Here is a 16337-nt window from a genome sequence, read left to right on the forward strand (position 1 = left end):
ATGTACCTATATATATATATATATATATATATATATATATATATATATATATATATATATATATATATATATATATCCCATCCATCCATTTTCTACCGCTTTTCCCTTTTGGGGTCGCGGGGGGTCACTGGAGCCTATCTCAGCTGCATTCAGGCGGTAGGCGAGGTACACCCTGGACAAGTCGCCACCTCATATACAGTATGTCTGCATTGTAACAGCCACGTAGTGCACATGAAATACTCATTTAAATAGGGTGGTCCGCACTATATTTGTAATTGTTATCAATTGTACATGCAGTTTTAGTAGATCACCCACAACATGCCCACTAATAGTATGCACACACATGCTGTTTAGCATGTGGTGTTTGGATGTTAGTAGATCAGGCCCATAGATTTTTAGGATAATGTATATACACTATATTGGCAAAAGTATTTGGCCACCCATCCAAATGATGAGAATCAGGTGTCCAATCACTTGGCCCGGTGTATGAAATCAATCACTTAGGCATGGAGACTGTTTCTACAAACATTTGTGAAAGAATGGGCCGCTCTCAGTGATTTCCAGCGTGGAACTGTCATAGGATGCCACCTGTGCAACAAATCCAGTCGTGAAATTTCCTCGCTCCTAAATATTGCAAAGTCAACTTTATTATAGGAAAAGTGAAGAGTTTGGGAACAACAGCAAGTCAGCCACTAAGTGGTAGGCCACGTAAACTGACAGAGAGGGGTCAGCGGATGCTGAAGTGCATAGTGCAAATACTTTCTGCACAGTCAGTTGCTACATAGCTCTAAACTTCATGTGACCTTCCAATTAGCCCACGTACAGTACGCAGAGAGCTTCATGGAATGTGTTTCTATGGCCGAGCAGTGGAGACGCCTTGTCTGGAGTGATGAATCACGCTTTTCCATCTGGCAATCTGATGGACGAGTCTGGGTTTGGAGGTTGCCAGGAGAACGCTACATTTCGGACTGCCTTGTGCCGAGTGTGAAATTTGGTGGAGGAGGAATTATGGTGCGGGGTTGGTTTTTCAGGAGTTGGGCTTGGCCTCCCAGTTCCAGTGAAAGGAACTTTGAATGCTCCAGGATACCAAAACATTTTGGACAATTCCATGGAATGGCACTTCAAGTTCATATGTGAGTAAAGGCAGGTGGCCAAATACTTTTGGCAATATAGTGTATCATCACTCCTTCAAAAAGCTAATGTAGGCTTCAAGTGAGCCACAAATGTCAAGTATTGTAAATGTACACAACACTTTCAATCACAGCGTTCAAGTGTTGCATTCTAAGAAAGTCACATTTGCTTGGTTTATAGGAAGTAGACGGGCCTGGGCAATAATAAGTACTGGATCATCCAGTCATTCTGTGCAGGATCATAAGATCATCCTTTTATTTTTTTACATTAGGACATTAAGTACTTTTCACAGTTCGAAAAGGTACACAGCAAGTTTCTGCAGGACAGCTCAGTTCCTCCTGAGAGCACTGACAGACCCATACTTGCCAACCCTCCCGATTTTCCCGGGAGACTCCCGAATTTCAGTGCCCCTCCCGAAAATCTCCCGGGGCAATCATTCTCCCGAATTTCTCCCAATTTCCACCCGGACAACAATATTGGGGGCGTGCGTGCCTTAAAGCCACTGCCTTTAGCGTCCTCTACAACCTGTCGTCACGTCCGCTTTTCCTCCATACAAACAGCATGCCGGCCCAGTCACATAATATATGCATGCGGCTTTTACACACACATAAGTGAATGCAAGGCATACTTGATCAACAGCCATATAGGTCACACTGAGGCTGGCCGTATAAACAAGTTTAACACTGTTAATAAATATTAATAATAAATATCTCCCGAATTCAGAGGTCTCAAGGTTGGCAAGTATGGACAGACCTGGACTGACATGAGCATGATGTCTCTTTGTTGCCTTATGTGTGTTTCTTGTTGCGATTGTGTTTCTCTTTTTGTGCTGGCTGCAGAGAAGGAACCTGCTGCACAATAGTTTTTAACTGAGTCAGGATCCATTAACTCAGTGCTTTTCAATTATTGTCTGTTGCGCGCCCCACCCAGGAAGAAGAAAACATTTCGCATCGCCCCCCCAACCACTCTCCGCTACACCTATAAATAGTATAATTTGTCAAAAAAGTTGTTATAAGTACAGCTCTGCATAACATAGTATCCGTATTAACATTGTTTTTTAGTCTGTAACAGAAAAGATTTAAAGTACATCAATTTGCCTGAAACAAATTTTTTTAAAATCCTTATTTAAACTATTTTTAGACCAATGTGAATCATTTGATACTGAAAAATAAATTCGGTAAACTCAATAAATAATGATACATTCAAATTAATCAGCAACATTAACTCAGAACCACAATATATAAACACTTTAACCTACTAAACAAAAATGAATAAGACGATTTTTAATCATCAAAATGAGGATGTTAGAATTAATGGCTACAATGAGTATGTTTGATAGTGCACAGCTTTTAAAAGCGGGTTTGAAGCATGATACTGATAAAGCATGGTGCCCTGGGTCATACACGTGCCCTCGGCATTGCACGACACCCCCCAGGGGGGCCAACTACACTAACTATTAATTTAATAAATGACATGACATGATTATGAAATGTAAAACCAGTAAGTACTTCTAAGTCACATGGTTGTAACCCAGCAATTCTCGCTAAATTTGGGTACAAAGTAGACTACACTGGAATGGTCTGTCAAACCTTAGTGTAAATGCAGCCCGCAAATTAGGGCAATGTTTTAATCTATATTAAGTATTTAGATCCTATTGAATCCCACTAGACATCAAAACATTTAACAGAAAGGTAAACATGCATATGGCAACTACTACCAGTACAATTACATTAAGTTTAAACGCCTAATTTAACATTGTACAAGACAAGTGCTGCAAGGCATTCTGGGAAATGCAATGGGGGTAATGCCGATGTTCTGGCAAGACATGCTCCCCATTTGAATTCATGCCCCCCCCCCCCCCCCACCCCCTCATCTGTGCATGTGTGTGAATCAAAGGAATTGTGCAAGTGATTACAATCGTTAAACTAATTTAATACACATGTTTCACATTACAAACGATCAAATGTATGATTTATTAAGTTATCCTTTTTTTGCTGGAATGTTGAAAGTGCTCTCAGCATACCTTGTTTTACTAGTTTGTAATATAAAACCTGTACCGTATTTTGGGGACTATAAAGTTGATTGGCAACACTAAATTGGCCCTAGTGTGTGAATGTGAGTGTGAATGTTGTCTGTCTATCTGTGTCGGCCCTGCGATGAGGTGGCGACTTGTCCAGGGTGTACCCCGCCTTCCGCCCGAATGCAGCTGAGATATGGCTCCAGCACCCCCCGCGACCCCAAAATCGACAGTGTGCCTTATGACCCGGTGCGCCTAATGTATGGAATTATTCTGGTTGTGCTTACCAACCTCGAAGCAATTTTATTTGTTACATGGTGTAATGATAAGTGTGACCAATAGGTGGTGGTCACACATAAGAGATACGTGTAGACTGCAATATGACGCCAGTAAACAACACCAAAACGTTAAATGTTCCAGTGAAAATAAAGAACATTACACACGGCACTCAAAAATCTGTCAAAATGTTTTAGTATGACTTTGAAGCCGCACCGCTTGATGGATTGTCGGCCCACTGGGCTACCGTAGTCAGAAATACAAGTATTACTATGGTGTGTGTATAAGGACCGCAAAATGGCACCCATTAGCAAACATATTATCTGGCGTTTTGTTTCACAATAATATGCAAAACCAACTTTTCTTACCCACTGTAGTCCGTGACGATCCCGTAGTCGATAAGCCTCTTCTTTTTCTCTATCTTCTTGTTATGGGGCATTCATCCTCCGCTGTTGCCATTTGTAATATAAAGTAATGTAAAGTTCAAACTTATATCTCGCTATGGAAGTGCTAAAAACTACCAGTGTAGTGGGTTTACATTATTCACCCACGGAACTTTAGTTATTAAAGGTTTCCGGCATTGTTGCACGAGTGAGCCACGGATGAGGAGAAGCTGCTCCGTTGTTGGTTTGAGTAAAGTCTGAATGTCATTAAAACAGTTAGCTCCATCTTTTGACACTTCTTCCATGCCCGTCCTTGCACGCTACACCGCTACAACAAAGATGACGGGGAGAAGCCGCTGCCGAGGGTTAAGACCGCCCATAAAACGGCGCATCCTGAAGCGACTGTCAAAAAGCGGCTTGAAGATGATCTGTAAAACATAATCTATGCAACATTTTGACCAAAGAACCACCATTACATGTTATGTAGACCACAAGGAAATATTTAAATTTAGAAAAAAATCATAATATGACCCCTTTAATGTGCCCTATAATCCGGTGCACCTTTTGTATGAAAAAAGACCTGAATACACCCACTCATCAGCAGTGCGCCTTATAATCCGGTGCGCCCTATGGTCCAGAAAATACGGTATATTTAATGACAAAATAAATTGAGTTGTTTAGAGTTACGCTTGTACTCATGTGAAAGAGTCAGTTCTTGATTCATATGCAGGGGGTGCATGAATTTCTTTAGGGAGCACATCCCACCAGAACAGCGGCTCCCAACATGCCTTGTGACACTTTTTTCTAAATATTTGCTCAAAGTAAGTGTTTAGGGTTAAGGTGTTGTTTATTATTTTTCACTAATTACAGTGCACAGCTGGGATAGGCTCCAGCAGGGACAAGTGGTAGAACATGGATGTATAATTACAGTACTTCTCAATAATTTTCTGTTACACTCCACAAGGAACAAGAAAAATAATTGCCCCCCAATCCCCACGTGACTATACATAGTATAATTTGTCTATAACGTTTTTATAAGTAACTCTGGGTTATCCGTAACATTACCTGCCGCTATAGTCACAGTGATGCGAAGCGCTACGTACGCTTCGTCATATTCTACTGGAGTATATTTCAAATACAAACCCCGTTTCCATATGAGTTGGGAAATTGTGTTAGATGTAAATATAAACAGAATGCAATGATTTGCAAATCATTTTCAACCCATATTCAGTTGAATATGCTACAAAGACAACATATTTGATGTTCAAACTGATAAACATTTTTATTTTTGCAAATAATCATTAACTTTAGAATTTGATGCCAGCAACATGTGACAAAGAAGTTGGGAAAGGTGGCAATAAATACTGATAAAGTTGAGGAATGCTCATCAAACACTTATTTAGAACATCCCACAGGTGTGCAGGCTAATTGGGAACAGGTGGGTGCCATGATTGGGTATAAAAACAGCTTCCCAAAAAATGCTCAGTCTTTCACAAGAAAGGATGGGGTGAGGTACACCCCTTTGTCCACAACTGTGTGAGCAAATAGTCAAACAGTTTAAGAACAACATTTCTCAAAGTGCAATTGCAAGAAATTTAGGGATTTCAACATCTACGGTCCATAATATCATCAAAAGGTTCAGAGAATCTGGAGAAATCACTCCACGTAAGCGGCATGGCCGGAAACCAACATTGAATGACCGTGACCTTCGATCCCTCCGACGGCACTGTATCAAAAACCGACATCAATCTCTAAAGGATATCACCACATGGGCTCAGGAACACTTCAGAAAACCACTGTCACTAAATACAGTCCGTCGCTACATCTGTAAGTGCAAGTTAAAGCTCTACTATGCAAAGCGAAAGCCATTTATCAACAACATCCAGAAACGCCGCCGGCTTCTCTGGGCCCGAGATCATCTAAGATGGACTGATGCAAAGTGGAAAAGTGTTCTGTGGTCTGACGAGTCCACATTTCAAATTGTTTTTGGAAATATTCGACATCGTGTCATCCAGACCAAAGAGGAAGCAAACCATCCAGACTGTTATCGACGCAAAGTTCAAAAGCCAGCATCCGTGATGGTATGGGGGTGCATTAGTGCCCAAGGCATGGGTAACTTACACATCGGTGAAGGCACCATTAATGCTGAAAGGTACATACAGGTTTTGGAACAACATATGCTGCCATCTCAGCGCCGTCTTTTTCATGGACGCCCCTGCTTATTTCAGCAAGACAATGCCAAGCCACATTCAGCACATGTTACAACAGCGTGGCTTCGTAAAAAAAGAGTGCAGGTACTTTCCTGGTCCGCCTGCAGCCCAGACCTGTCTCCCATCCAAAATGTGTGGCGCATTATGAAACGTAAAATACGACAGCGGAGACCCCGGACTGTTGAACGACTGAAGCTGTACATAAAACAAGAATGGGAAAGAATTCCACTTTCAAAGCTTCAACATTTAGTTTCCTCAGTTCCCAATCGTTTATTGAGTGTTGTTCAAAGAAATGGTGATGTAACACAGTGGTGAACATGCCCTTTCCCAACTACTTTGGCACGTGTTGCAGCTATGAAATTCTAATTAAATTATTCTAATTTAATTATTATTTGCAAAAAAAAAATAAAGTTTATGAGTTTGAACATCAAATATCTTGTCTTTGTAGTGCATTCAATAGAATATGGGTTGAAAAGGATTTGCAAATCATTGTATTCCGTTTATATTTACATCTAACACAATTTCCCAACTCATATGGAAACGGGGTTTGTATAACATGCACATCTTTTCCTGGGCATTTTAGAAGCAGTTCTGCAGTGTGATATACAATGGAACCCACTTTTTGAGAGGCGCTCTGGGAGACACTGGCACTAACTATGCAAGGAAATGCATATTGGAAGATTTTTATGTTATTTTACAATACATTTCCTGTATGGAAAAATTAAGGCCAACAAAAAGACACCAGCAGACACCAAAATGCATTAAGTTAATTTTAGCAGCTTTAAAATGATAAAATGATAGACAATGTTCGTATTATTTTTAATTCCTGACAGTCGAAATATGTTGATACACACGTAGTACGGAGGGTTCTCTGCCCATTGTTTGTCTTTGAAGCGCAATCACCTCCTTTCTCACAGCCGCATAACTCTGCCATTTTGCATGTAGATTTTAAACGTGCTAAATTTAGACACAAATCATAATAATTCCAAGTACATCCTTAAAGTATTAGAAGAAGTCCTTTTTTAATTTTGTGCAGACGGCTTGCCACGAGCCGTATGCAGCTCGTGAAAAATACAATCTTTATTTGGTGTCTCGTCCTTGGCAGACAGACTCCCTATGTGTCTGTAGAACATGGTGATGACTCTCTGGGAGTTCCTACTTGGGAGGAATTTCCTTGGCTGCAGATTAGATTTTCAGGAATCTGCGATGTCAATGACATGTTAGGCAGCAGCTTTGAATAGCACGATCTGTGTGTCTGTGATGGGATGCTTTGTGAAGCCATATTCCATTTCCCTTGTGACTCATTAATCAAATATTCATACATCCCCTGTAAATACATGGAGAACACAGCCGACCCTCACAGTGTTCCGTGCCCCCCAGCACAAGTGCTCTTTCATGTTTCTGTCAGAAATCCCATAATGTCTCATCCCCTCCTGACACCACCCTCCTTTCAACCCGTGCTCTTTCTGTCTATCTGCAAAAAGAATGTTCTCTCGCTCCTGCATACTTGATGTTCTGGCCCGGTCCACGCAGCCGGACGGTCGTCGGCTAAAAACAACCGGGGAGGAACACACAAGATCTGACGGGCGGTCTAAATGATGCCTTTATGTGCTGTGGTAAAGCGGAGGACAGATGAGGGATTCTACTGTTCATCCATCCTCACCCTTGCCCTGGCGTTCCGCGCCAGAAGGGGCATTTCCCGCCTTTTAAAAAGCAAGCCTCATCACAATACAAGAATTGGTATTGTACAGCAAAACAGTCTGGCATAGCTCAAACAGAGAGGGCAACAGACAAGACCGGCCATAGTAACAGAACACAAGGATATTTTCTTTTCCTCCAAAGAGGAACACAGTTGCCGTCAGTGTCAGCGGGTCACATATTTTCCGGTCCCTGGTTAATGGCCTGGAGAGATGGTTAGCACATACGATTAGTTTTAATCTGCTGCATTTGACTTGCTGAGAAAGAGATTGAATGGACCTTGGCAAAAATACAGGCCAGTACCAAATGAAGTAAACAGTTTTTATTCCAGCAGCTTCTTTAAGTGGGCCTAGTAGCAGTAAAAGTGGTGCTTCTAGCTTCAATGGCGCCAATGCAAGAATTAAATCTGTTTTATTTGATTGACTTTTTTGTCTTATTAACCCTTCCCTACTATGTGTGGTTTATACACTTAATTTGAGCAGTATTGGAGGGCACCCATCTGGGGACCTATGTGGATTTCCCTCTTTTCTGACTTATAAATGTTGTTAAAATGTTGGATACTTGTGTATCCAGGAGATCGCAAAAAGCTGCCGCCTGACCAGGGCTCAGAAAATCTGCAAAGACTCCTCCCACCCCCACCAAGGACTGTTTTCACTGCTGGACTCTAGAAAGAGGTTCCGCAGCCTCCGAAGCAGAACCTCCAGGTTATGTAACAGCTTCTTCCCTCAGGCCGTAAGACTATTGAACGCATCATAATTAAATTAAATTATCCCCTCAACTCCCCCCAAAATGGATTAACTCGCTGGAATAAAAAAGACAATATAACATACATCCATAAACGTGGACGCATGTGAAAAAGTGCAATATATTTATCTGTACAGTAATCTATTTATTTATTTATATATATGTATATATATTTATTTACTTTATATATATATATATATATATATATATATATATATATATATATATATATATATATATATATATATATATATATATATTATTTATATATATTTATTATTTATATGTGCACCTTATTGCTTTTTTATCCTGCACTACCATGAGCTTATGTAACGAAATTTTGTTCTTATCTGTGCTGTAAAGTTCAAATTTGAATGACAATAAAAAAAGAAGTTTAAGTCTAAACAATGTCAAAGCATCACATCATGAGGTTCATGCATTTGAAAGTGAGTTTGCACGCAGTTTTGGATGTTGTGTGTTGCACTCTTTTTGTTTTTAAACAGTGGGATAACGTATTTATGGGAGCATTCTGACACAGATTTAGCTCAGGATACCAGTACTGATAAAATAAGACTAGGGCTGCACGATTATGGCCAAAATAATAATCACGATTATTTTCATCAATATTGAAATCACGACACGATTATTTACTGTTACCTAAAACATATTTTCTTGCGCTTTCTATTTCAAACAAACCGTATGTGAACTTGGCTTTCATCTCAGAATGAAACTATGAAAGCAATTCTTTAATAATAAAACATATAAACAAATACAAATATCAAAGAAAATGGGCTAACTAAAATAAATATGTGATCATAAAGTGCAAACAAGTGAAAAAATAAGATTATGCACGAAAGGCACATGCAAAGGGACACATTCATTGTACTGCTCACAGTATATATAGTCTATACACTATATTGCCAAAAGTATTTGGCCACCTGCCTTCACTCACATATGAACTTTAAGTGCCATCCCATTCCTAACCCATAGGGTTCAATATGATGTCGGTCCACCTTTTGCAGCTATTACAGCTTCAACTCTTCTGGGAAGGCTGTCCACAAGGTTGCGGAGTGTGTTTATAGGCATTTTCCACCATTCTTCCAAAAGCGCCTTGGTGAGGTCACACACTGACGTTGGTCGAGAAGGCCTGGCTCTCAGTCTCCGTTCTAATTCATCCCAAAGGTGTTCTATCGGGTTCAGGTCAGGACTCTGTGCAGGCCAGTCAAGTTCATCCACACCATACTCTGTCATCCATTGTCTTTATGGACCTTGCTTTGTGCACTGGTGCACAGTCATGTTGGAAGAGGAAGGGGCCCGCTCCAAACTGTTCCCACAAGGTTCGGAGCATGGAATTGTCCAAAATGTTTTGGTATGCTGGAGCATTCAAAGTTCCTTTCACTGGAACTAAGGGGCTAAACCCAACTCCTGAAAAACAACCCCACACCATAATTCCTCCTCCACCAAATTTCACACTCGACACAATGCAGTCCGTTCTCCTGGCAACCTCCAAACTCAGACTCGTCCATCAGATTGCCAGATGGAAAAGTGTGATTCATCACTCCAGAGAAGGCATCTCCACTGCTCTAGAGTCCAGTGGTGACGTGCTTTACACCACTGCATCCGACACTTTGCATTGGACTTGGTGATGTATGGCTTAGATGCAGCTGTTCGGCCATGGAAACCCATTCTATTAAACTCTCTGCGTACTGTACGTGGGCTAATTGGAAGGTCACATGAAGTTTGGAGCTCTGTAGCAACTGACTGTGCAAAGGGTGCAAAGTCTTTGCACTATGCGCTTCAGCATCCGCTGACCCCTCTTTTTCAGTTTACGTGGCCTACCACTTCGTGGCTGAGTTGCTGTTGTTCCCAAACTCTTCCATTTTCTTATAATAAAGCCGACAGTTGACTTTGGAATATTTAGGAGCGAGGAAATTTCACAAGTGGATTTGTTGCACAGGTGGCATCCTATGACAGTTCCACACTGGAAATCACTGAGCTCCTGAGAGCGGCCCATTCTTTCACAAATGTTTGTAGAAACAGTCTCCATGCCTAAGTGCTTGATTTTATACACCTGTGAATTTTATACACCTTACTGAAGCAGAATGAGTCTAAAAGAATATTAAAATAATATCTAAACGGCGAACATTTACAGTATGCATGAAAACATGGAAAAGCTTCTGATGGTGTGTTTGAAAGAGAAGCAGCTAGAAGGAGACACTGTCAATGTCTGCTCTTCAAGGTAAATGTACATTATTATTACTACATTGCTTCATAAAACTACTGTAACTGTTTGTCGTTCATTCTATTGTATTGTTTGTGTTACAATATTTAGTTTCTCTTTTTAAAAAGCAAAGTGGTAGAAAATGGATGGATGGATATTACATGTTAAAATTGTTCTGGTTTGGGGCAACCAAACACAGATTAAATTAATTTCAATGTATTTCAATGTGAGACACTGATATGAGATACAAATGTTTTGAGTTAAGAGCTCCGTCATAGAGTCAATTAAGCTCATAGGTAGGGGCTTCCGATCAAGCCTTTCCTCCTGAAAACTGTATGGCGGCAACCTGGAGCCTGATTCGGGTTGCTGCTGATTGGGAATAATAAATAAATCCACTTTAGGTTGTCGACTAATATTCTCGCCGTGGAAGGAGAATAGGGAAGGAGACAGTGTCGACAACGCTGTGGACACTTGATGAATGTTCCAAACCGCACATTGTTTGTCCATTGCTTTCTTTGGACTCATATTGAGCTAGCAAAACGAAAAAAATGCAGTAAAAAGGCTGAAAGACAGAGTAGCACTTAGCACAGTAGATAACGACAGACGCAGCATTGGACATCAATCAGCCCACCCACAATGCATGTGCTGTCTGGCACACAAGGGGCGAATGAAATGTTCGTACACGGAGACAAGGATTGTTAACCAAAGCATGTTTTTAGCCAATCTGTGTTTTGTAAATCAAAAAAGTTTGTGCAATAGGCGGTTCCACAATATTTGGACAGTTTACTGGTGCAGGGCATGGAAGGACTGATTTGCATCTAAAAAGACAGCCCCTCCAAAATTTAGACTTTGTCCTAGACTTAGACAAACATTAATGATCCACAAGGGACATTGTTCCACACAGTAGCTCAGTTACAAAGGATGGAAAGTGTAAGGATGGAAAGGATAAAGCAGGTGTAAAGTAGACTAACAATGTACCGTAGTAGCAGTATAAAATATAACATATATGTAATATACAAGCCCTGTTTCCATGAGTTGGGAAATTGTGTTAGATGTAAATATAAACGGAATACAATGATTTGCAAATCAATTTCAACCCATATTCAATTGAATGCACTACAAAGACAACATATTTGATGTTCAAACTCATAAACTTCTTTTTTTTTTTTGCAAATAATAATTAACTTAGAATTTCATGGCTGCAACACATGCCAAAGTAGTTGGGAAAGGGCATGTTCAGCACTGTGTTACATCACCTTTTCTTTTAACAACACTCAATAAACAATTGGGAACTGAGGAAACTAATTGTTGAAGCTTTGAAAGTGGAATTCTTTCCCATTCTTGTTTTATGTAGAGCTTCAGTCGTTCAACAGTCCGGGGTCTCCGCTGTCGTATTTTACGCTTCATAATGCGCCACATATTTTCAATGGGAGACAGGTCTGGACTGCAGGCGGACCAGGAAAGTACCCGCACTCTTTTTTTACGAAGTCACGCTGTTGTAACACGTGCTGAATGTGGCTTGGCATTGTCTTGCTGAAATAAGCAGGGGCGTCCATGAAAAAGACGGCGCTTAGATGGCAGCATATGTTGTTCCAAAACCTGTATGTACCTTTCAGCATTAATGGTGCCTTCACAGATGTGTAAGTTACCCAGGCCTTGGGCATTAATGCACCCCCATACCATCACAGATGCTGACTTTTGAACTTTGCGTCGATAACAGTCTGGATAGTTCGCTTCCCCTTTGGTCCGAATGACACGATGTCGAATATTTCCAAAAACAATTTGAAATGTGGACTCGTCAGACCACAGAACACTTTTCCACTTTGCATGAGTCCATCTGAGATGATCTCGGACCCAGAGAAGCCGGCGGCGTTTCTGGATGTTGTTGATAAATGGCTTTCGCTTTGCATAGTAGAGCTTTAACTTGCACTTACAGATGTAGCGACCAACTGTATTTAGTGACAGTGGTTTTCTGAAGTGTTCCTGTGCCCATGTGGTGATATCCTTTAGGTATTGATGTCGGTTTTTGATACAGTGCCGTCGGAGGGATCGAAGGTCACGGTCATTCAATGTTGGTTTCCGGCCATGCTGCTTACGTGGAGTGATTTCTCCAGATTCTCTGAACCTTTTGACGATATTATTGACCATAGATGTTGAAATCCCTAAATGTCTTGCAATTGCACTTTGAGAAACGTTGTTCTTAAAATGTTTGACTATTTGCTCACGCAGTTGTGGACAAAGGGGTGTACCTCGCACCATCCTTTCTTGTGAAAGACTGAACATTTTTTGGGAAGCTGTTTTTATACCCAATCATGGCACCCACCTGTTCCCAATTAGCCTGCACACCTGTGGGATGTTCTAAATAAGTGTTTGATGAGCATTCCTCAACTTTATCATTATTTATTGCCACCTTTCCCAACTTCTTTGTCACGTGTTGCTGGCATCAAATTCTAAAGTTAATGATTATTTGCAAAAAAAAAAAATGTTTATCAGTTTGAACATCAAATATGTTGTCTTTGTAGCATATTCAACTGAATATGGGTTGAAAATTATTTGCAAATCATTGTATTTCGTTTATATTTACATCTAACACAATTTCCCAACTCATATGGAAACGGGGTGTGTATGTAAAATATACATTATAAACAAAAGAGAGGTAGCTAACATAGAAGTGGTCAGGTCATAGACAGATATCATCTATTGCTGTATGGCGAGTGATTATACAGCTGGATGGAGTGCGGAATGAAGGAGTTCTTGAATCGAACACTGTGGGAACGAAGCTGAAGGAGCCTGTTGGAGTATGAACTCCGCTGTCCCTAAATTGTCTGGTGGAGTGGGTGGGCAGGATTGTCCATGATGGCCAGCAGTTTGTCCAGTGTCCTCTTGTCCCTCACTGACACAAATGCCTCCAACTGTGTGCCTATAGTTTGGCCGGCTTTCTGGATCAGTTTGTCAATCCGGTTTAAGTCCCTTTTGCTGGTGCTGCTCCCCCAACAAACCACTGCAAAGTACAGGGCACTGGCCACAACAGACTGACAAAAGATCTCCAACAGCTTGCTGCACACATTAAAGGACCTAAGCTTCCTCAGGAAAAAGAGTCTGCTCATGCCCTTCTTGAAAACAGCTTTGCTGTTGTCCTTCCAGTCCAGTCTGCTGTTCAAGTGGACTAAACAAACCATTTGCAGGCATACTCAGAAAAGGGGTTAATAAAATGCGACTGTGTTTGGATATTCCTATCCAAACACTTAAACATAAACTACTAGCTGAGAATGGGATTTTGGCCAACCACGATGAATCCGACAGAGCTTGTTGTGGTGTGTACTCCTCGTTGTAGGGACAGATGCCCTGCTTGTTGCTGAATGTGTGCACTGCTGACTGAAAGACCTCTTCTGCCTCTATTTATCTGTTCACTACAGTGTGTTGGATCAATGTTAATATGTATTTAAAGACATCAAAATATATTTCTAAAATGTAGAATCAACCAAAGATTTCATGACCCCTCCTGTAGAATGTGTGTTAAATGTAGATTAAACTTATCATACGTGCCCTTTAAATTAGTGTCGAAACTTTGTATCACAAATGCTTAAATTAATGAAGACTCAGCCAACACAACAAGTGCTTGAAGGTGATATTGTACAAGTAACTTTAGCGTCCCGACAGAGCCACACAGCCTGAAGCTCTTTTTCATTTTTATTGCCAACCTTATCATGCCAACAGCAGTGCTCAGTTACAACACTGCACACACAATTCACACAACATCAAAACAACACTTTCTCATTATGCACCAATCACGGCGAGCGAGGTGCATTCATGAACGGAATTCTGAACATCAACATTACAACACAAGCTGTTAGGGTTTTTTTTTTTTTTTTTACATTATTTGTGTTCTGTATTGCTGCTAGTTTTTCCTGCGACAATTGGGACCATAATTGGGATTTTATTTCAAATTTTTAGAATTTCTTAATTTTATAAAATGTTAACAATATAACGCCAAATCACAACAAGTCTAGAACCACACTACTTATACATTATAGAGAACCAACTGACCTTAATTATCATTGTATTTATACTATTCAAGTACTTAAATTACTATTAATTTATTTTTATATTTTTGTATGTTGCAAAATGTTGTAAAAATTTTAAACATTTTAATAAAATCCCCGTTTTCAATTGTTTTGAATGACAAGCAATGTTTAAGCACAAGCATTCTTTCAAAAGTAATGCTTTGGCAGCTGTAACAGACGATATGTGAACAATACCAATTCTTTTTAGACACACATATTCTGACCTAATGTGCTTCTGTATCTTTCTTTCCCCTCCATCCTTGCGGCGCCCCCTAAAGAATAGGTATGTGCCAAGGTGACCCACACCTAAAAACCACCACTGAGTGTCCTGAATATCAGTTGTGTTAGTTGCAATGCAGAAAGACATGGAAGACGTTCATGCACAATAGAGTTTTGAGTGCGCGTGTTCAAAATTTACAGCGAGTTATTCAGGCATTCTTCAAAATGTCAAAAGGGTGGCTTTTGTATGAGTTTGCTCTGCGAAGCATGCAAGGAATGAATTCACTAATTTACAACGTGCATTGAAATGAAAGGCCAGTATTGTGAATATTCCAAAACAGGTTACCCGAAATGATTCAATACAAACACATTTTCCAATTGCTGTTGATGTCTGTATGATATTAGTATTTACTGCATAATAATAAAACTTATTTAAATGCCATTAACAATACAAGAAGTATTCTTAACTTAATGCATCTTCAGTAAAGATATTGTTGCGGTGCAGTACATGTAAACTCCCGTTTTTGGACTAAATCTAAATTAATACTAATTCAAAACACGCCATTTAAAACTCACATTCACAACAAATGACAATTCAGAATTTCCATCCATCAAACATGAATTGTTTTGGGATGTGGAAATGCAAACTCACTGTTTCAAAACATGCAAATGAGAGAAATGTTTCCACAACAAGCTCCAGTGTAACAGTGAATTATTAAAGCCTGTGTATCATTTCCCTGTGTTATTGATGCAAGTAAAACACAAGTATCTTTTTAATGAGATATGTTTCATAATAAATGATTAAAAATGGTTCAAAGGATTGCATCTGAAGTTTTAACGAGGGATGTGTCAATCGATCGCTCAGTATCGGTTGATTGTCGTGAAAAAATAAGTGATCGCCATTGCAGATTAATGCCTTTTAATGCCAATCACAAATTATTCTTAGTCCCCTGGCTGACAAGCAGCTAGCAACTAATTAAGTGTATCCACACACAGTGTGGAGAAGCTCCCGTAAATTAATGATAATCCTCTCCATTACGGAAAAATAACTGCATTTGGTAGTATCTTAAGTATCTTTGGAAAACAAAGCTAAAGATGTTACACACTGAGAACAAGCCAGGAGCAGGCATGATAATAGCTAAGCGAATCGCTAAGATAGATTTGAACAACACCAAAAAAAGGAACCTAATAAAGTTTAAGAAATGTAAATAGAACAACATTAGAGCAAGCAGAAAGTAAGCAGATACAACATGAAATTAATAAGTACATTTATAAGAGTCTTGTGAAAGGATAATATAACAATTAATGTTGGCATGTCGACATTGTCAGAGTCAGTACACGACACGTAAGAAAGAGAAGGGCGGATGGATACAT

This window comes from Nerophis lumbriciformis, linkage group LG14 (genome assembly GCF_033978685.3).
Source record: "Nerophis lumbriciformis linkage group LG14, RoL_Nlum_v2.1, whole genome shotgun sequence".
NCBI classification, from domain to species: Eukaryota; Metazoa; Chordata; class Actinopteri; order Syngnathiformes; family Syngnathidae; genus Nerophis; species Nerophis lumbriciformis.